Raw genomic sequence first — 23,130 nt, 5'->3', positions numbered from 1 at the left:
ATTGGTCCTAAAGAATTGGATTAGGTAGTCGTTAGACCCTCGTTCTACCCTAGTCGTGCTCAAGTGAGCATCGTCAGTCGTCCATCAATTTCCCCTTTTGGTTGGGTATGCGGATCGTGTGTTTATTTGGTTGTCTTGGTTGTGTGTGGTAAAATTGATTATTTAATCCCAAGTATTTAATTTGATTAAATGTTCTTTTTACGCATTAGTAAATTAAGGGACTAAATTAAATAGGACCCCTTTGTGTGATTAATCATTAATTAGAATTGCTCTATTCATGTTTGTAGCAAGTTTGATTAAATGGTTATTTTTAAATAATGAATTTATTATGTTTATGCATTTTTAAAGGAATGGTTAAATAGTATTGGAAAATTAATATTTACCCTCTTTGGCATGTTGAAAAGAAACGTTAGTTTTAATTCAAATGAGAAAATCTATTTTGGAAGAAAAGCTATTTGTGCATATTAAATTTATTGGGAAAATGGTTTTCATTTGTATTTTTTGTTGAAAAATATTTTAAACCTAAAATGGACTTTTGATCAGAAATATTCCTTTTTAACCTTAGGTTTGGAAAATATTTTGGGAGAGTTATTTTTGGAATGGAAATTTTGGGACATTTGTGGGAGAAGGAATTTCTTGAGCTTGCAAGTTGAGCTCTTCATTGAATCATTCTCTAGGATTGCAAGTTGAGCTCTTCATTGAATCATTCTCTAGGATTGCTGATAGAGGTTGGATTCTTATTTATCTCCTTGGTTTTTTGCTTAAAGAGATTATTTTGATTTGGAAGAAATATGAGTGTGTGTTGAAAAATCTTTCAGATTTATGGATTAAGGAAGAATAGTAGTTAAATCTCGAATTTGAAACTTTCTTGCTTTCTTTCTCTACCTCCAAATCAATTCATGTTTGTGCAAATTGATTTTATAATGAAAATGGGTGTGTGGGTTTTGATTAAGAAATTTCCTTTTTGAATCTTTTATTCTGGTTCTTGAAATGTGAAATCAGTTGTGTTTGGGCAAATTAGTTGGATGATTGTGAATAAATTGATTCCATTTGCCCAATATGAAACTCTGTTGGAGAATTCTTCCGAGTTTTAACTTTATGGGTTTGGTTATTCTAAAATTTCAATGGCATTGAAAACCTCTGTTATTTTGGGAATTAACTTGTTTAATTTGTCTCGGTCTAAAACTATGTATTCTTTTGGGAAGGTTTTCTTTTAATAAGAAAATGATTTTTAAAAAATAATAAATAAAAATATATATATGTTAACCCACATGGCTGGGAATACCCACCACATGGGCAGGTAGATGTTGCTACCGTATGGTAGCAGTGTCTGCTACCCTAAGGTAGCAGCACTATCGGTGCATAGTGACTGCTATCGGTCAGTAGCAACACTACCGATAGGCAGCTGCCCCGCTCATTCCCTTTTTGCGGTGGGCATTTGGTCAGCTTACCAAAAAAAAAGAATGTGTGACTATTTAGTCATTTTTATATGCATTTTAATTTTAATTAAAATATATTTAATTGAGATTAAATTGGTGTATTGTGTTAAGTAGCTCGTTAAAATGAATAACATATGGTTTTTGGTAATTCTATGTTATTCAGTAAATTTTGGAGCAATAAAATGATATATTTATATTGTTTTGGAAAATCTCAAGAAAGGAAATAATATAGTATTTGTAAATTGGATAAAGAAATATTATACTATTTGTTAATCCTTGGAAATTAAAACAATGAATTAGTTGGAAATTTATGGATTTAAATAAAATGTTAATTAGGGAAATACGCGGATAGATAGTTAGAGTTAGAGAATTGACGACATTTTCTCTTAATGAAATATGGACATCAGATGAAAATACATTTAATAATTGTTGTTTTTATGAATTATATTATAGGTACGATCTTATGATTGCAATCTTAGTATTGAATTTATTATGTAATGGTGTCCTTGCCAATTATTGTAATTGGAAATTTAGATCAATTTGAAAACTTGACCGATTTGTATCTTAAATGGTATAGAAAAATATTGTCGTTTCAGAATTATGTCAATGCATGTTTAATTTTTTTGTATTCGCATTTGATTAAGAAATGGCAAGTTCTTGATTGTAATTGTCAAATATTGTCATATGGTTGTTTTGGTATCTACTTATGTCCTTGAACTCAAGTATTGACAATTTTCATGTGACAGTTTTGTATCTGGGCATGTCCTTGATTGCAAGTGTTGGTTGTGGTTATATGGTTGACTGAAGTCGGTCATGCCTCTAATCAGAGAATCATCAATCAGTGCACCTCATGAGAGGACTTGTTTGACCAAGCGGGTATTCCTACCATATTGGACTTTGTATGCTTGCCCTGGTGTATACCTTGGTTTTTGGAGTTTCATTTAACTATGGTCTAGTGTCATATGGGAAAGTGGCTTTCGAGTGGGGGTCGCACCTAAAGTGGTTGCAGGGTAACCTATCGAAAGTGTGTCTAAATAAGTGATAACCTAATAGCATATTAGAGAGTTTATTTAATGAAAACACTAAGTAATATAATTTTGCCTCACGCATGGAATGAAGGCTAGTACAAACTCGGCATGGGTGAGAAGGCCTGAAATGGCAAACCATCAACCTTGTCTTCATGAAAGGATGTGTTGGGTCCACATGAGACTTGGATGGGTCAGAGGTTTGAGAAAGCTTGCCAGGGTAACCCACTGGATGGGGCCGGAACCTATGGAGGCCTGCCAGGGTAGCCATACCAAGTTATGTGATGACACTTGTCCCTTATGTTCGCTAGTGTGCAGTTGGTGTTGTCTGTTAGCAGCACTATTGTGGAGTCATATCTGGTGGTTTATGCCCTTGTGAGTACCTGATATTCATGTTAGACCATGGATTTCTTATGATGGGTTGCAAAGACATAGTCTCGTGGGTGATCCAGTTCTTTTATATTTGCTTCTATCATGTTTCAGATGGATCCTTTTCCTTTCCTTGGGATCATTCATGTATCTATTGGACTAATGTAGTCGTTTGTATTAATTATATATGGATGCTTTAATGGCAGGATGTAAATGATGTGAACCTTATGTATTCTTCACCCTATTATTTATCAAAGGGGTCTTGTAGTTGAGAAGACCCGAAGATATAGCCCACTAGGGTTGAACTCCGATATCATTTTGGTGTTATGTGGTGTTTGTGTTCATTTGGTTCCTTTTTATTTTAGCAGGTATGGATGGCATTATGGTTAAATGTGAATTAGATGATGTTAGTCTTAAATGCATGTATGTAGTCATTTTATTAAATGCAGTAATTTGGATCATTAAGCATGTAAATTTGCATAATGGAAACTATTCATTAGTTTTTAAATGCAATTAAGGTATGCATGGAAATTAGATGCATGGCATATATTTTAATGTAAGAATGGATGAAATGTATGGTTAAATTGTAATGGATGAACTTCTCATGTTATCTATTATTTTAACCTACCGATCAAATTTATCTTTGTTGAAAGTATTATCATGTCATTAAGTTAATTAACTTAATTGGATTAATTAGCGTGAGTTGAGTTAAGTGTTGAATCAAGTAATCGTGTTGGGAAACCCTTTAGGTGTTATTTAAGTCTTTCGTTGTGTAATCTAAACTTAATGATAATTCAATGTATCATTATTCTGTTATCTTTAAAAATAAAAATAAAATTGCACTCTATTCTTGTGTTTTAGCTTTATCCCTTCAGGGTTTCCTGGTGGGGCATTACAAAGTCCCTCACTAAGGACATGATTGAATTTTATCCTTCTGCTAGATTTTTTCCATAGAATCCTTATTATCATTTGTTAATAATACACAAGTGGTGGAGGGTGGCGTTTAGATATGGGTAATGCACTCCCTCTCTCTCAAACCTTGGTTTCTATATTTCAGCCTTCTTATAGAATCCTTAGCTATTTTTCTTATTTGGGTCAGATTTTTCAATATTACTCTCGAATTTTAGAAAATGTCCTTATTGGTGTAATTATTTATTCATCTTGGATATAATTACACTTTACTTAAGTTTACTTAGGTACATGCATAACATTGTAGTTTGCATATGAGACACTTAGGAATATGTGCATAAATTGGGAGTGTGTATGTAGGAGAATATCCACCTTTTATGATGTGATATTGTTGTTACTTTATCATATCTGATTATTGTGAGATGATAATTCCACCTTCGGTGGGTGATCCACCTCATGTGAAATATTTTATTATTTATCCTACCTACCCCTACCTACCCTTGCATCTCATTGAGTCACATGTCATCTTTGTGTACTATCTTGTCTCTTAGTCTTGCCTTTATAAGGAGGCTCTTGTAATGATCCATTGGATCTCTTTTGCATCATTGATAGGAATACAATTTATTCTTGTCATATTTTATCTCTCTTGTTATTGTGTTATCTATCAGTCTCTTTGATCTTAGTTGCTTCAAGATAATCTCACATGGTATCAAAGCGGTTGAAGCGCCATTCCATAGCCTTTTGAGAGATTTAATTGTGTTTTTAAAGGAGGTCAAGAGGCAGATCTAAGGAACAGCATCTTATAGAAGCGTCCTAGACCAAATCCGACCTCACCATTGCATTCAGGATGTCGTTTCCATTAATTTTGATTATACATACACTTATATTTGGGTAAAATTGTTTTGTAGAAAAAACAAATTAGTTGGAAAGCCATAAGATCCCCTTCCCAACAGTAGCTTGTAGAATTTGTGTTTCTATCATATTTTATTTTCTGTAAATCTTTTTTAGATCTGGACAAATTGATTGTGTTGATACCTTCTGCACATTTGTGCTTATTTTGGCATATATTGTTTGTTTGGGATACAATTTGTATTGTTGGCACTACTGGATGGTAGCACCCAAACCACCTTTTTTGTTTGTTGGCCCATGTATTTCTTTACAGATCTGTGTTACAGGATTACAAATTCTTTCGTGGCCCACAATTTTCTATTTTCAGATCCATATCTGAAGACAAGGCTATGGTGTATTTTTTTCTGAGTGGCCTTCCATTGTTTGGCACATCACATAGTTCGCCTACAAGGCTCTCTTTGGCAGGTCTATAGAGTTGGTGTTGTGGATGGCTGCGTAACTACTTATTGGAAAGCATTGCCAAATCTGTGAAGGTTCCTGATCGGGCTTAGTTTAGTATTTGATGCTATGAGGGCCTTATTGTATTTCCTATCGAGGATCACAACTTTTATGGGCCGACACTTTCATTGGTAATGGTGGATGCATTCGACAATTGCAGATCGACATTCAACACCAGTCTCCCCAGATTTGTCAACTTGAAAGAGTGGCAAAACATTTTCATAGCTTGCGGTTCAGATATTAGTTCCTACTTAATCTACCAGCATTCTTTTAACTTGGAGGTCTCGTTCCAACTAAGGCGATTTGGAGGCCTATATTCATTTCATTATTCGTGGCTTATGTGGTTTCATTATAAGTGGGGAGGTAAATAAATCAGATTTGAATTATATTTATTATGTGGTGTGGGTGAGGCCCCACGTGGTCCCCACATTTTTATACTTATTTAATTTCTTTTTCAAACCATTCTTTTTCATAATAAAAGAATATTGGGAAATTAAAAAATTTGAGAATATTTGAGGTTTTAGTATAGTATATTTTCTGATGACATCAGCAGGTCAACCCCTTATCTTGGTCAACCCCTCTCCATTTGCATTTTCAGATGGATAGGCAATTTTCAAGTGGGAATATCTCGGGCTTAGGACTTCATTTTTCAATGCAATTTTTTTTATTTAAGGTAAAATTTTGTGCTCTTCATAGTGGTGTGGGTGGTTTTCCATTTTGATGCATGGATTTTTCAAAAAATGCATATTTTCACTATTGTAGCTGATTAATTCCTATTTTTGCAACTTCAGAGGCTTCGTTCGAGGTCATATGACCTCCTTTTTAGGTGCCCTTTTTTTAAAAGTGCATAATTTTTTGTCTACTTTCATAATCTGCCATCAGTTTGCAATGATTTTGAGTAGAAATTGTACTTTCAGTATTTGGTCATTTTTAGCCTATTTGGTACTTGTATTCTGCTTGGATCTTAGTTTAGATCTCTTGCAATATTTGTTGGAGTCTCTTATGGCCTATTTAAGGCAGTTGTAAAGTTAAAATCAAAAGTCCACCTTGCCTTGTTTTGCAAGTGGCCATTGTACATGCACTAAGTCTAAAGTGTCAAATCATCAATTTGGGGGGGTGGGATGGGGTGCGGGAGGAGGGGTAATTTGATTGAGTGAATTTGAGGGGTGTCTCTTGTGTTCTTGTTCTCTTGTGTTCTTTCATTTTTCTGCTATGGGTTCTCCTAAGTTTCCTCTTTTAACTCCACATAATTATGCTACTTGAAAAATTGATGTATGGAGTAAACTAATGGAAAAATGATTAACTCATTACATTGATGGAACTATTGTTGCTCCCACTGATCCTAAAGCTAATCTCAGTGGTCACTTGGATTGTTTCACTAAGAACATCATGGAAATTGGTACCTTAAGAAAGTATGTATCAAAGGATCTCATCTTTCATAAATTAGGGATGCTTGGAAAAAGTTTCAAAACTTGTATGATTAAGTTGATGAGATTAGGGGATATCAAATTGAGAGTGATCTCACCATGTTAGATCCCAAGAACTTTGATACAACACAAGATTATGTCACTAAGGCAAATGAGTTGAGGGCACAACTCAAGGATTGTGGCATTAATAAGAAGGATACTCAATTGATCTACAATTTGATAGGAAAACTTCCACAACAATATGTAGCATTTGTTTCTAGTTTCCAAACCCATAGTATGACAATGGGTTCAAGCTACAAAATGACTACATTCGATGCTTTCACATATATGTTGATGATGGAACAAACTAAGTTGATAATAATGGGCATTCTTAAGACTTCTAAGTTTCAAGCATATGTGGCAACTAAAAGGAACAAAGTGAATCAAGGAAAGGACAACTCAAACAAGAAGAAAGGGCAATCAAAGCCTACGGACAAACCACCACCTTCTCCACAACTAGGAGATTCATCCTCTTCAAAGAAGGACAATTCACCAAAGAAGGAGAGACTAACTTGTGCCTATTGTAAAAAGGTTGGTCATGAGGAGCATTGTTGCCATTCTAAGAAGATTGATGAGATCCTCCATATCCTCAAAAAGAACAACATCAATTTTCTTAATGCCTACAAGAAGGAGGATTCATCACCTTCCACTTCCTCACAATCAAAGGGGAAGGACAAGCATTTATTGCAGCAACAAGTGGGGAGACTCACTATTTTGGGACAAGAAAAAGAAAATCTCTTTGTGCTACTACAAGTCATGATTTAGGGAGATGGCTTCTAGATTCAGGGGCTTTTCATCATACGACATCTTTGTAGTCTATGTTCTCTTCATTTGAGCCTTGCACCATGCCACGGATTTTGATGGGAAATCATACATACATGGATGTGATTACAAAAAGGATCTATTTTCATTGGGGATAACCCCTTCAATTATGTGTTGTGTGTACCCCACTTGACAAACAATCTCCTTTCCATCTATCAAATCACACATAGGGCAACATGAAAAATTGTGGAGTTCACACCTGAGTCAATTATCATTAGAGACTTGGAGAGTAGAGATATCATTGTGAGTGGGGTTGTAGATCATGCATCTCGGTTAAATTCCTTTTCAGATTTTGTTCCTATTGATGAGGATGATTTTACATATGATGATCACACTTTTTGTAATGATTCAGATTTTGAGAACTTTGGGTACTTGAACTTGGGGATTCTCACATGTGACCCCATTCTTGAGCCTTGCATTTCATCTCCTCTTGCTATCACATTGCCTATTGCACCTAATGATGCAATAGTTTTGCCTTCTTGTGATTCAGTGCAACAGGATATATCTTGTCTTCTAGCTTTAGTTTCTTGGGATGACTACTTGATAGACATTGTAGGTTTGTTTGTGGAGTCCTACATTGCAGATTTGGGAGACATCATTGATGGCATTAGTCTTCTCTTTGATTAAGATGATCCTTCTTTGATTGTTGTGATAGAACACTCTGACCCTCTTGTTCATTTTATACATGATTATTCTTTCGAGGTTGACATGATTGTGGATTCTTATGTATAGCACTTGGAGGAGGCCTCTTTATCCTTAGAGGAGACATGTGAGTCTTTGGATCATGTTCTACATTCTTCTCCACTAGATCTTGGAGTGCCTTTTTCAGCAATGTGGATTAGTACACCACCTTTGGAGGGGATAACTTTCAGCATCAACATGGGGACACTTGAGCAGTTTTCAAAGACTTTATTCATCATGAGTTTTTTTCGTACATCTTCCCTTCATGATTGGGGTGACTTGATGGATAAATATTTGGTTTTGTTTCTTCCCAAGGGGAGGAACGTTGTTCAACGTTCATGGAGCAATTTCTTCATTTAGTTTTTAGCTTCTACCATTGGTGCAGATTATACATTGAGGGGCTATTTAGTCTCTCTACTTCTCTCATATGGGGGGGACTTTTTCCTCACATGGGGTTTTGTCCTTCACATGTTTTTTTAAGAGTTCTTTGTATAGTTTTTATCTCTCTTTTGGGGGAGGTTTTTTTCCCATTGGGTTTTTCTCTCTTTCCCAGCTTTATGGGAGATTGCATTTGCATCTGTACATGGGTACCTAACATGGTCGTGTTGTTGGGACCCATCTTGCATTGCTTAGTTGCATTGTAGACTTAAGTGCATTCCCCTAAGTTGCACTTAAGGGGAGGTGTTGGTGTAATTATTTATTTATCTTGGATATAATTACATTTTACTTAAGTTTACTTAGGTACATGCTTAACATTGCAGTCTTCATATGAGACACTTAAGGAGATGTGCATACATTGGGAGTGTGTATGTAAGAGAATTTCCACCTTTTATGGTGTGATATTGTTGTTACTTTATCATATCCACTTATTGTGGGATGATAATTCCACCTTCGGTAGGTGATCCACCTCATGTGGAATATTTTACTATTTTTCCTACCTACCCTTGCATCTCATTGAGGCACATGTCATCTTTGTGTGCTCTCTTGTCTTTTAGCCTTGCCTTTATAAGCAGACTCTTGTAATGATTCAGTGGATCTCTTTTGCATCATTGATAGGAATATAATTTATTATTGTCATATTTTATCTCTCTTGTTATTGTTCTATCCATTGGTCTCTTTGATCTTGGTTGCTTCAAGCATAATCTCACAATCCCAATACTACTTTCTAATTATAGGAAATGTATTGTTTTGAATCTATCAAAAATGCTCTTGATCATATTTTACATGAAGATGTTATGTCAATAAAAATGGTTATACTACTTATGCTCACATTTTGTCTTGTTTTGAATCTATCAAAAATGCTCTTGATCATATTTTACATGAAGATGTTATGTCAATAAAAATGGTCATATTACTTATGCTCATATTCTCATGGACATTGATGCCTCTAATGATCAACTTCGATATATTGTCCTAATTGTTGTAGATATGCCATGAACTTAGACACTCAACTATGAGAGTCTCCCCCCTTCACTACAACAGACATAGCTCCAAACTACCCTATCTCTCACCACAAGAAAGGTGAGATGACTTGGTGGAGAAATTCCCATCATGAGAATTTAATGATTGGTGATTTTACTAACTTATGAGAAAGATGTGTTGAATGAGGACTTGGCCTCAAGGGTTGCATTGACTTATGATATTCCTAACATGTTGTCTTCTATGGGCCCTATTCTATCTAATCTACCCTTGGACCCTTTGATGTGGATGGTAGAATCTAAATGTCATGTTGTAGTGTGCTAAATTGAGCCTAGTGCATTTATGACACTTATGCACATGTGGTGCACGGTGCATTAATGACAAATCCATTATCAAAATCCCATCATTTTTACATCATGGGCCCCGAAGACAAAGTGCCCCTATTTTCCCTGAAACCCCATTCGGTCCTATCTTTAGGAGGATGGTAGCATGTCGCGCTGACATTTGCACATTGTGCTAATGTCCCAATAGATCTACATAATCTTGCATCGTGCAGTCAATCAATCATCTTTCAATGCATGTCCTTTGGCTTGCTTTCATCTATAACGACCCGTTGCACCTCTTCACAGCCTTAAAAGCTCTTATTTGCTCATTTTGAAGGGTTCTTCTTTCAATTATGGGTTCCACTCTTGGTTGCTTTGGCTCTCTTGAATACTTCAAAAGTGCTCTCAAGCTACCTCTATCAATAGAATTGTTGCAATCATCTTCTAGCAACAAGCATGTATCTTGAGCTTCATCATGCTCGTATCTCAAAAGGGAGGTTTTGCTACATGCCTTGTCTTTTCTTTATCATTTATCTTTAATATCTTTTATCATTGCATGCAATTTATCTATCATATCTCTAAGTGTATCTATCATCTAGGTACATTTAGCTTATCAACATATCATTTTTATCTATTTGCAATAGGGGTTTGCTTCCATTAAGCGGAGCATAGTTTCTATTTGCATTTTTATCTATTATCTTTTATCCAATATATTTATCTGGTTGTCCATGGAGATGGAAACACCAAAGTGGGGGTCTGACTGAGGCAAACCCCTATGTAGCCCCAACATTTTCCCCCGACTTCGTGCATGCAGGTGACGAATAGGTTTTGTACAATCAAGGAGTGTTGTTGTTAATTTTGTGTATAATTTTGTGTTCTCTGGTCATACAGATGACAGCGTGTTTCACTGACATCTGCATACCACGTTGGCATCCAAGACTCAATATTTGCTTAGTTCTCTGGTATAATTTGTCCTTAATCCTATGTTGTGTTGTTAGTTTATATTCTCGTATTTAATCATCTCTATGCTTTAATCATTCAATTATTTCTTCATTAGTGCAATTTTATCTTGGTGTTATCCCCTGGCTCACCCTTAGCACCAGTATAAGTGAGGTAGTGGTGGATAGATTTGTTCTACAAAATTTCTCATCTAAGAGGTAATAAATCCCCTCCACTATGAACAATATCCAGCTCTACTTCTTTTTTGGACATGGGCGCGGAGTGACAAGGAGAGCGGTGAGCGGGAATTCCAAATTTCAAATCTGGGAATGGCGGATTTCCTCGGGAAGGCGGATTTCCTCGAGAAGGTAGTCTTTCTAAGGATGGAACTGGCAATCAAGCAAGCAGCCAGGTGTCCCAAGGTACAGAAGAGGACAAGGATACAGTCAAATTGGTGGAGGAAATAGATTCCAAAACTGGGGACCCACATGATAGAGGTAAGGAAAAATAATGGTCTTCGCTTTTTGGAGTGAAGCCACTGGCTAAATCAGGGATTCCGAAAGTTACAAATATCTCTGATCCAGTTTTAGGGTTGGTTGCTATCTCTGTTCCAGATAAATTGGTAGATCTTATTGTCGTTGGTCTAACCATGACATTAGTTGGTCGATTTGCTGGATTTAGGCCTAACATTGATGTTGTTAGGAATTTCGTAAGGAGGAAATGGGTTCTAAAAGGTCAAGTGGATGTGGCAGCGCTGCCTAGGGGATTTTTTCCTTTGCTTTTAACTCTGAAGAAGATATGAATAAGGCTCTATGTGAAGGTACATGGATGTTTGGCAAGTCAACTTTGGCTCTTCATAAATGGGCCCCTAACCTTTCTCTTGATGAATCCTTCTTGTATCAGCGCCTATGTGGACGCACCTCCTAGGCCTTCTGCTGAAATTCTGGAATAAGGAAGTCTTTAAGGGTATAGCGAATTCTTTTGGAGAACTTCTCTCGATCGACCCAATGACTGCAGCTAATTCAAGGTTAGTCTTTGCTCGCATCTGTGTAAATGTTAATCAAATGACGGATATGCCCCAATCTATTAAGATTATTTCAAAATTAGGGAAATGGACCCAAGCGATTGAATATGAATCGCTCCCATTTGCTTGCTTTCATTGTAAAAAATCGGGTCAGTGGGCAAAATCTTGTCCACTTAAGAAGAGTAAGGAAAGCAAGATCAAGAGTAGTGTGAAGCAGAAATAGAAATGGCAAATGAAAGAGAAAAAAGGAGACCCACCAGTAGAGTGTGATCCAGAAAAGGAAGGTATAGAGCCAGAAAATGAGGTGAAGAAGGATGAGAATAGTAATAATGAAAAACCTGATTGTGTCTGCTTTAATAATCAAATAGAGAGCACTAAAGAAGGTGACCAAGGAAGTGAGTTAAACAATAAAAATGATCTAGAGGACCAGGAAGTTGGTTCAGTCAGCCACGAGAAAGAAGAGGAAAGTCCCAATGATGTTGTGCCTGCTTCTTCTTACTCAAAATCAATTGAGGAAGACTTCAATGAAGCTTAGGAGTTTAACCCTTCTGATCTTGAGCCTTTGTTGCTTCTAACCAATGGAATCCCAAAGCCATTCCAATGTAAAACCCCATCACATAGTATGGAAATGGATATCCTGGAAGCAAATCTTAGGATTCTTGGTACGAAAGAGGGAAAATCGAATAAGCAAGGACCCAATGTAGGTATCACAACTAGAAGCAAGAATAAGAAAAAGGTAGATGTTGGAAGCCAAAACAAAAAGCAGTGGAGACCATCTCTAAAACATCAGAGGGAAGAGGAAAGTTGGAAGAACCATGCTGATGGAACACAGTGTTCCATTGAGTCAGCCCTATCCCTGGTTAAAGTAGGAAGATAATCTCCTGGAATATCAGAGGGTTGAATGCCCCTCATAAGTAGGATGTGTTACATAACATCATAAGAGATCATAAACCGGATGTGGTCCTTGTTCAAGAAACCAAGATGTGTAAGGATAAAGTGGAAAAGATTAGAATATTTAAAAATAATGGAGTTATAGGATCTAGTTCGGAGGGAGCCTCTAGAGGAACTGTGATTTTCTGGAACCAAAAAACCATTAAAGGTAAGGAAATCATTTCTGAATTTAATAGGAACTTTGTGCAGCTTGAGCATATCAAGGATAACTTTGTCTGGGTGTTGACCAATGTCTATGCGCCTAATAGCAAAACTGGGAGAACTAAATATTGGAGAAGCCTTGCTAAAGACAGACTTAATTTTGCTGATCAAAGTTGGATAATAATGGGAGATTTCAACACTTCGCTAAAAGAGGAAGAGAATGTGGGAGGTCTTCCCTTGCAGCTTGATGGTAAACAAGATCTTATGGATTTCATTAATGATCAAGCTCTTATGGATGTGGATCTCCAAGGGATTAAATATACCTAGACTAATACAAGAACTAGAGCTGACCTGATTCAAGTTAGATAGAACCTTAATTTCTCCTGAGTGGTTATCTAAGTATAGTTATTCTCTAGCGTCTGTTATCAAAATTGGTTCTAATCATTATCCAATCTCTTTTACTGCTAATTCTTTTTTGGCTAAGAGAAACTTCCCTTTTAGATTTCAAAAAGTGTGGTTATCCCATCCTTCCTTGGAAGCTTATGTTACTGATTGGTGGAGTTCTGAGGTTGAGGGGATGGCTCTTTTTAGAATAGCTAAAAAGCTCAATATTATAAAGGCTAAAATTAAAATCTGGAACAAAGAGATTTTTGGGGATATTTTCAAGAGTAAAATTCAAATTAAAACTGAAATAAAAGAAGTTCAAGATAGAATCCAAGAGAATGGATTTTCTGAAGAACTGAGATCTATGAAAATGGTTTGTTGTCTAAATACCACACCATTATTTCTAATGAAGAGACGTTCTGGAGACAAAGATCTAGAGCTTTGTACTTGAAGGAAGGTGATAAAAATACCCGATTTTTTCACTTAACTGCTCTTAAGCATAGGGCGGCTAACAAGATATCCAGGTTATCCTGCAATAAAGGGATTTTAATGGAGGATAATGATATAAGAAAGGAAGCTCTGGATTATTTTGGCACCCTTCTGGGAGAAGTGGATAACCTGGATGCCAGTAATCAAAATATCTTGTTGCAAGCTATTCCTCCTACCCTGACTGTGGAAGAAAATAAATATTTGTCCCGAATTCCTTCTAATCAGGAAATCAAAAAGTTGGTGTTCTTCTTTCAGGGAGATAAGTCTCCTGGACTAGATGGTTTTCCAATGTTTTTCTTCCAATTTTTTTGACATATTGTGCAGACTGACATTTGTAAAGGAGTTAAAGAATTCTTTGGTTCTAGAAGGCTTTTAAAAGAACTGAATGCTACCTTCATAGTCCTAATTCTGAAGATCCCAGGAGCTAATTCTCTTAATAAGTTTAGACCTATTAGTCTCTACAACTCTGTTTACAAGATTTTATCTAAGGTTCTTACCTCCAGACTACTAGATATTCTTCCAAGAATTATCTCTATCTAGCAGAATGGTTTTGTCCCTGGTAGACAGATTCTGGATTCCATTATATTTGTTCATCAAAATATTCATTCTCTAAATGCGGCTAATAATCATGGTTTCTTTCTGAAGTTAGATATGGCCAAAGCTTATGATAGAGTGAATTGGCAGTTTCTCTTAAGGATTATGAAAGTGTTTGGATTTGGAGAAAAAGTTATTCATCTTTTCTCTCAACTGATGGAAACTTCCTCTTCTGTTGTTATTTTCAATGGATCCCCATCAAGTTTCTTCAAAAGTTCAAGAGGTCTTAGACAAGGGAACCCCATTTCCCCTATCTTATTTACTAGTTTAGCTGAAACCCTAGGTAGATTTATTTTTAAAAATGTGGAAGAAGGCAATCTCAGAGGACTAAAACCTTCTTCATCCAATTTTACTTGCACTCATGAATAGTTTGTTGATGACTCTATCACTATGGGGGAAGCTACCATTAGGGAAGCTAAAAACATGAAGAACGTGTTGAATATTTAGAATCTACCTCTGGTCAAAAAATTAATTGGGATAAGAGCTCACTGTTCTTCATCAATACCCCTATTCAAAGACAATTAAGGATTGAAAGAATTCTTGGTTGTAAAATAGCTGAGCTTCCCTCTTCTTATCTAGGGCTTCCTTTGTGTATTAAGCTTGCAGATAATTTTTGGAATAAGTTGGTGGATAGATTCAACTCAAAATTGGCTGGTTGGAAAGGGGAAGTCCTAAGTCAAGTGAGAAAAGTTACTCTACTCAAAGCCACTCTCCAAAACTTGTCTGTTTATGCTCTCAGTTTGTTTAAAATTCCTAGAAAGTTTGCAGAAGCAATTGAAAGAATCCAAAAAAAGTTTATTTGGTCGAGGGTGGAAGTCAAAAATAGAATTCCCCTTATTGCTCGGAATAAAATCTGCTCTCCTAAGGCCTCTGGGGGGCTGGGCTTAAGGAATATAAGTTCTATGAACAAGGCTTTATTAGCTAAACAAATTTGGAGAATGAAAGGGGAGGAAAGAGAGTGGAATTTAATTTGGAAAAATAAATATCTTCACATGCAACCTTCTGAGGAAGAATTTTTAGATGAATCTTTTATTGTTGAAGTTTCTGCAATGTGGAATGCAGTCTAATCGGCTAAAAGTTGGGCTACTACTAGTCGAATGTGGAATCTGGGGGATGGCAAAAGTATAAGATTTTGGGAAGACGGGTGGATAATGGATAAACCTCTTGAGGAAATTCCAATCCTTAATGACTGGAAAGATTGGTTCAAAAGAAAGTTTGGGGATTTGGTCAAAGATTACTGGAGAAATGGGAAATGGATTGATTTTAGACAGCAGTGTCCGGGGCTAAAGTTCCTTCAGATTGTTCTTTTTGCTAAAATTCCTAGAGACAACAAAGAGGACAGATTGATTTGGAGGGAAACCCCGGATGGGAAATATTCTATGTCCTTAGTTGTGGCTATCCAAAATAAAGTTGTGGAAGAAATTCCTATTTGGGCTAAAGTCTAGAACAAGAAGTTAGTTCCTAAGGTTAATATCTTTTTTTGGATATTCATCCAAAACAAGGTATTAACTCTGGAAAACCTTCAAAAGAGAGGTTTTGTTTTTCCTAATAGGTGTTCTCTTTGTTGCAGGGAAGAAGAGACTGCTTTCCATACTCTCAATTAGTGTACATTCAGTCAGTAAATTTGGAAAATCAGTTTAAGGAGGTGGAAGCTGAGCTAGGTTTTTCCAAACTCCCTAGGGGAATCCTGGCAGCAATGGCATTGCCCTAATTCCAATCCAAAGATTATGGAGACTTGGAAACTTACCTTCCCAAATGTTATCTGGAATATCTAGAAAGAGTGCAACAATAGGATTTTTAGGGATAAAAGTGTCATCCCTGAAGTGGTGGTGGATAAAATTTACAAGAGCATCTTTGAATGCATCTATGGTACTGATAATGGACCAGCTACTAAAGAAGACTTCAATGACAGGTGGAACCTCTCTACTACCATACCTAGTAAGGAGAAGGGCGGAGAAGGTCTAGTCTGGTGTTTTCCTCCTCAAGGATGGATTAAGGCCAACTTTGATGGGGCCTCTAAGGGGAACCCAGGTAAAGTTGGTTATGGGGGCATTGTCAGGAATTTTGCTGGAAGTTGCCTAGTGGCAGTGGCTGGTCCTTTGGGGAGTCAAACTAGTCATTTTGTCGAAGCCTCAACTGCGCTGAATACACTAATTAGAGCTAAGAACCTTAATCATGATAAATTATGGCTTGAGGGAGACTCACTTAATATTATTAAGTGTTTGAAGGGGGAGTCCGAGCCATCATGGTCCATTGAAAACATTATTTTGAAAGCTAGGGAAATCATTGCTAGTTTTAAAGAAAAAATTATTCAACATGCCTTTAGAGCGAAAAATATGGTGGCGGACTGTCTGGCGAACCTAGGAGTTAATTCCAATTCTCAAATAATTTGGCACGAGGAAGATATTAATATGAATATTAAAGAGCTCCTCAGAAAGGATAGATTTACGGGGAGAGAAGGACTGCATAATCATGATAGGTTATATGAGTAATTTATGCTTTGATGGAAAGGTAATGATCACCTAGCAAAGTGGCAGAATCCCAATCAAATATAATATCACTTCGCACACTTTGTGGGTCATCCTTTTCAAAATTTCGAGAAACAATGGGAAGAAAGTGTTGAGTTTGCAGAAGAACAGAGTTGAAAGTCTGAATTCGAATATGGGAGGAGATTTCAAGAGGGAGGAACCAAACAACATGTCAAGATCGAAGGCCATGCCAAAAGTATGGGCGAAGCTGGAAAAAGGTTCCCTCACAAGCTTTATGTAGAAGTTGGTTGATTATGACAAAGGTAAAGTTAATCTCGATGTCTCCAAAATTTCTGAAAAATTGGTGTAATGGGTCCTTTAAAATCTATGGTGTTAAGTTCAAATTGGACACGGGCCTCATTGCGACTGTGACTGGTATGCCCCACTCAGGGCTCAATTTTTTTAGAGATCTTAAAGTTTCCAATAACGTGGTTAATTTGTTCCCGCGTAAGGAAAAAGAGAGGGCTAAAATTGGCAAAGCCACAGGGGGTTATTATGAAGCCTCCAACATCAAGAAAATGTGGGGCTGTGTTTTGAACGCCATAATGGAATACATAAGTGTTGAGGGCCACTTTTCCAAGGCCCACACTTATCACTTTGTGTTATTAAACTATTTCAGACATGAGAAAAGGGTATCCCTGCCCTACTATCTCTTCAGGTCCCTTTCTAGGTCTCTCAGTAAACACAACAAGAATCCCTCAAATCTAGTGCTCCATTGTGGGCTTTTGTTGCTCATTTATGAGCACTGTAAAACCCTTGCCATGTTGGAAAACAAGAGGTTATCTACTTCTCTAGGGAAAGGCAAGAGAAAGCTGGAGGGAGGGGAACCCAACAAGGAGGGGGCGACCTCTACTAAAAAAAGTAAGAGTGCCACTGGGATGGAAGCCCATGAAGAAAAGAATGATACAAAGGAAACTGGAAAAGATGGAAGTGAAATGGATATAGACAAGTCAGAGGGTGAGGATAGCTGGAAAGATGAGGATGCAGGTGCAGAGGATGAAGAAGGTGAGAATGAGTCCAACAATGATAGCCCAATCCACAATGCTAGCCTTGGCAATGACAACAGCCAACCTATAGTGGATGTGGATGACAAGGATAATGAGGAAAAAGATTTGAATTCTTAGAGGGAGAAGAACAAGGAATTTGAGAAGGGTATGGCTAAGGACAGTTTAAGTGAGGATAAGGAAAGCGTTGGAAAAGGGTTATTCTTGGATAACCTCAAAAAACTCACTGAGGCTAGATTGGATTATGAAAGATGGACATATGAACTTTTGAAGAACCTGGAAAAAAATGGGAAATGGATGGATGAGAAAAGGAAGGAATATGACAGGGATCAGATACAATGGAAGCAAGGCATGGAGGAGAAAGTTAAATCGCTGGAAGAAGGGAAAGTGGCAATGAAAAATTTGTTGGGTATTATCCTGAATATCTTGTCCACTGTCACTAAAAACCTTGAGGATATTTCTAACATCCTCGATAACTCCAGCTCTCCTAAACTGGTGGTGGACCTCGACATGGATGAAGATACTATCGAGATTGGTAGTGGCGAAGCTACTCCGGGTGGAGATGCAAAGAGGATCAGAGTGAGTATCAAGAAAGTTGTTGCTGCTTCTGCTAAGGATATCCTTAATCTTAGGGAAAATATCAAAGACCTGTATGGGATTAGCAATACCCTGGCTAATGCCCTGAAAAATATTAATTGGTTCCTTCTTTCGGGTCTGGCTAGTTTTTGCTAGTTTTTTGGGGCTTTAGCTAGTTTTCTCTACTTATTTTGCTGCCTTTTCGTTGGTTTGTTCCTTTTGGTATCTTAATGCTATTATCTTTTAAGGTCCTTTTGTAAAGGGTGTCGGGGCCCCTTCAAAACCTGTTTTTACAATAATCAAAGACAAATCCCCTCCACTACATTTTCGTGAACCCAACATGAATGTCTAATGTCAGATCTCTTCCTCTTAGAGTTTGATGCTTTTGACAAGGCATTTTCTACGGATGACTTCAATATGTTGGATGAAGTTTTAGATGACTTCTTAAAAACACCTCTCTCCAAAAGTGATGTAAAATAAGTGTCATCCTCCACAACATCGTTATTCAAAAATGATAAGTCTGTGAATGTTATTGTTGTCTCCAAGGCTCCTCAAAGGCCTAAGGGACCTTGCATTTACATGACTGCAGCAAGTCCTTCTCCAAAGAAAGTCAAAACCATTAATGGAAAACCTTTTAAAGGAGAAACTTCTAATTTATATATTAAGTTTATGCAATCTAAATAGTCATCTTACAACACCATTTCTCACATGTATAATACTTGGAGGAATAAGAAAACTCTTGATCAACCACAAGTTTCTTTATCAACCACAAGTTTCTTTACCACCCTCTTAGTCTAATCTTCCTCAAGCACCTTTATCGACAGATACTTGCAAACTAGTGACTATGATCTTATTGAGCAACTTAAGGTTACTCCCGCTAAGATCTCACTATGGGATTTACTTCAAACTACTTAGGTGTATCAAGGTATACTACAGTAAGCTTTGCAAAAGATTTTACCCCCTTCTTCTGTGAGACCAGTGGATGTGAATGTGTTGATGGATCATATTCATGCAGATTCATCGAATATCACTTTCTATCATCATGAACGTCTGCCTCCAAAAGTGAGAAATTTGGTAGATCCTCTAATAATAATTGTTCATGCAAACAGTGTTGGTATTAGATGAACACTTGTTGATACAAGCTTGATACTTAATGTTTGTAGCTTAGATCTATTACCAAAAATCAAGGTGGATCCAAACACCTTGGCAACTTCTTCCCTATTTATTTGAGGATTCGATAATAGTGGTAAGACCATTGTAGGAATGGTCATACTATCCTTGAAGGTTGGACGGTTACTATTCCAACCCTTGTACATGTGATGCCAAGTCCTTTTTCTTATAATCTCCTTTTGGGTAGACAATGGCTTCGCGCTTTGGGAGTTGTATCTTCTACACTTCATAGATCTATGAAGTTTGTAGCTAATAACCAAGTTGTCACAATCAACGCCAACCCCGAAGCTATGCACCTTTGTTAAATAGTAACACTTTTTTAAGTCTTGGTTGCACCTTCTTTTCAAAATTATGTACCTACCTTATCCTCCTTAGTGACGACTTCTAATTTTGTCTCAACCCCTAAAATGGAAGAGAAGAAAAGTGAAGAAGTTCTAAAGAAGGAAGTTCCTAAAAAGAAAGATCTTGTGGAGGAGAAACTACCTAGGGAGCGGGATTCTCTAAAAGAAGACTCCCCAAGATTAGATGATCCCAAGGTACAATCCTTGGACTCTACTCCTAACAAACCATCTTCCACTAAATCACCTTCTCCATCAAAAGTAAATGCATGCTTCAGTGATGATTGGGGTTCCTTATATTTCACCGACTTGTCATGTCGATCATCTTTTCTATACAAAGCCTCCTTCATTTAAGGAGTTGCTTGATATTTATGGTCCTTGATATAAGCTTGTATCACAACTTGGTTATGATGGAAAAGGTTGTGGACCTAATGAACAAGGTATTCAAATTCCTTTGGAAGTTGAACCTCATCACCACAACACTAGAATAGGATATTGTCGTACAGGTCATAAAAAAAAACCATGGTTAACATTTTTCATCCCGATGATGGATCACGAAGTGTGATCCGAAACATTGATGCAAAAATTTACACACAATCGAATTTGGAAATAGTTGACCAATATCTCATGGATTGTGGAAACTTAATGTCTATCATGGTTAACTATTAACATGATTTCTACAGACCCTCTTCCTCTTAAGATTATTCATCAAAAACTTATCAATAATGCATCACTTCCTAGTGAACTTCCCTTGGATCTCTTTCCTTCGGAAGAATCCTTCAAGGAATTTCTAGGTGTGTATGCTGAATTTCCCTCTTATCACCATAAATGTCGATTCCCCTATTTTTTTAATACCCAAGAATATTTTGGAGAATCCATTGAACAATAGGAATGCTTATCTTATAATGAGGAGAATATACCCATGTCTCATCCAGAAGACCATAGTGCACTCCTTAGCGGAGAAACTACTAACGTCATTATGAGTGGCAAAACTCCTGATAAGGTCATCAAGGTCGGGAAGTGTTTATCCTCTAAAGATTTCAAAGAATATTTTGATCTTTTACATCAGTTCCCCAACATCTTTTCTTAGTCTTATGAAGAAATTTTGAGCATTGATGAGTTGATTATGGTGCATAATATCGTACTGAGTCTCGATGCTAAACCTGTCAAATGGAAGATTCAAAAGATGAATCCTGAGGTGGCTTTATTAGTCAAGATAGAGATAGAAAATCTTTTAAAGGATGGTTTTATCCATCCCATTGACTATTCACCATGGATCTCGAACATTGTTCCAGTTAGCAAACCTGATGATCGAATCTGTATTTGCATTGATTTTTGGGATGTGAATAAATCTTCTCTCAAATATGATTTTCCACTCCTGAACATTAACATGATTGTAGATTCAATCGCAGGTTATACCTTGCTCTCTTTCATGGATGGTTTATTAGGGTATAATTAGATTTGTATTTGTATATGGTGAAAATGGATAACAATAATAACAATATTGAAAGGCTAAATGAATTCAACCACCAAACCCTAGCCTAACAATCAACAAAGATCCACCATAACATATGAAGATTACCTAAGACAATGCAAATAACTCAAAATCACAAAGATTATACCATCACATGTCCAATAGGGTTTTGATCTCCATTCTTCCTATCTCCATTGATCTTGCTTGATATATTTACTCTCAGATTTTTATATGCACAAGAGCTCAACAAAGAACGGAATGTGGTTGCAAGTAGGATCGTAGTGTAGCCAAGTACTCCAAAATCAGTCATTAGGGTTTGACAATGAAGAAAGCATCTCCTTAAATAGAAGACACAATATGAAATGGAGGGATAAGATCGAGAGGTGTAAAAAGAGAGGTCGGCTAGGATTAGAGGGTAGGTAGAGAAAATAGTAAAATAATGAAAGGGGTAGGTAGTGTATGAATTAAGAGATGAATGACATGTGTCATGTGTAGAAAAAGCTAATGAATTAATTAAATAAATAAAGATTTATTTAATTAATAGAAGAAGTAGGACAATTAAATAAATAAAATATTTATTTAATTTATGGAAAGGGATAATTTAAATAAATAAATGTATTTATTTAAATGAGAAATAAGGCTAGAAGAGGATAAATGAATTAATTAAATAAATAAAAATTTATTTAATTAATAGAAGAATTAGGCTTAGATAATTAAATAAATAAAATATTTATTTAATTAGACATGACAATTTTAGGTGTCTACATTTTGCCCCTCTTTGAGACAATGCGGCTTGTCGCGTTGTTTCAAAGAAGATAAGATGAACTGATACAGAGTTGCCCCAGAATGGGAATGATATGCCCCCTCGAGAGATTGGATGAAAATGTCTGAAAAGATTGCAGACAATCTCTCGATAAGAAAGAATGGACTGACCGGATAAAGTGACAGAGTCACGGGATGAAGAATACTGACTCGGGAAATGAAGGCGAGGGCTAGGGTAGGCTATAAGATAGACCACGGGCAAAAGACATCCTCATTGTCATCCACACCCTTACGAGATCATAGTGCAGAGCGAGAAAAGAGCAGCAGCAGTCAGCAGCGATGGCCTTCGTTCATAGATTCGACCGCGTTCGCCGATTTCAGCGACCAGCAGATGCAGGAGAGCCGGTAAGTACCAGAAAACCTCCTCGTACTTTCACGCATTTCAAGTTTTGTCATTAATGCTCAATAGGTAGCAATAAATGCGCTAGGAATAGGGTAGTTAAAAAATGCAAAAACGCGCAACCGCGTCTGTGTCAGTGCCAGGCGCGTCTGCGTCCAACAGGCGCGTCTGTGTCGGGTTCAGGCGCGTCTATGCCTGGGACCGCGTTTGTGAGTAATGCGAGCGCGTTTGCGAATTTCAGACGCGTTTGTGCTCTTTAGGGGTGTTTGTGTCCCCTGGCCGCGTTTATGAAGAATTTAGGCACGTATGTGTTCAGAAAGCGCGTCTGTGTTGCAGAAGCGCGTTTGTGCAGTCTATAAGCGCGTTTATGAGTTTAAAGCGCGTTTGTGTGTCAAAAATGCATAGTTTAGTCGTTTAGGTCAAATTGGCAATTCTGTGATGAACATACGCTGTCGATTGGATAAGCTGCTGAGAGGATACACTCAAGCAGGTCCTCTAGGAAGACTAGGATAGATCAAGGCACTTTGTGATGAACAGGGAGCACCAAGATAGGCAG

The sequence above is a fragment of the Cryptomeria japonica genome, chromosome 9 (genome assembly GCF_030272615.1).
Source record: "Cryptomeria japonica chromosome 9, Sugi_1.0, whole genome shotgun sequence".
Taxonomy (NCBI): domain Eukaryota; kingdom Viridiplantae; phylum Streptophyta; class Pinopsida; order Cupressales; family Cupressaceae; genus Cryptomeria; species Cryptomeria japonica.
The sequence above is the reverse complement of the archived record's forward strand: the minus strand, read 5'-3'. Positions refer to the sequence as shown.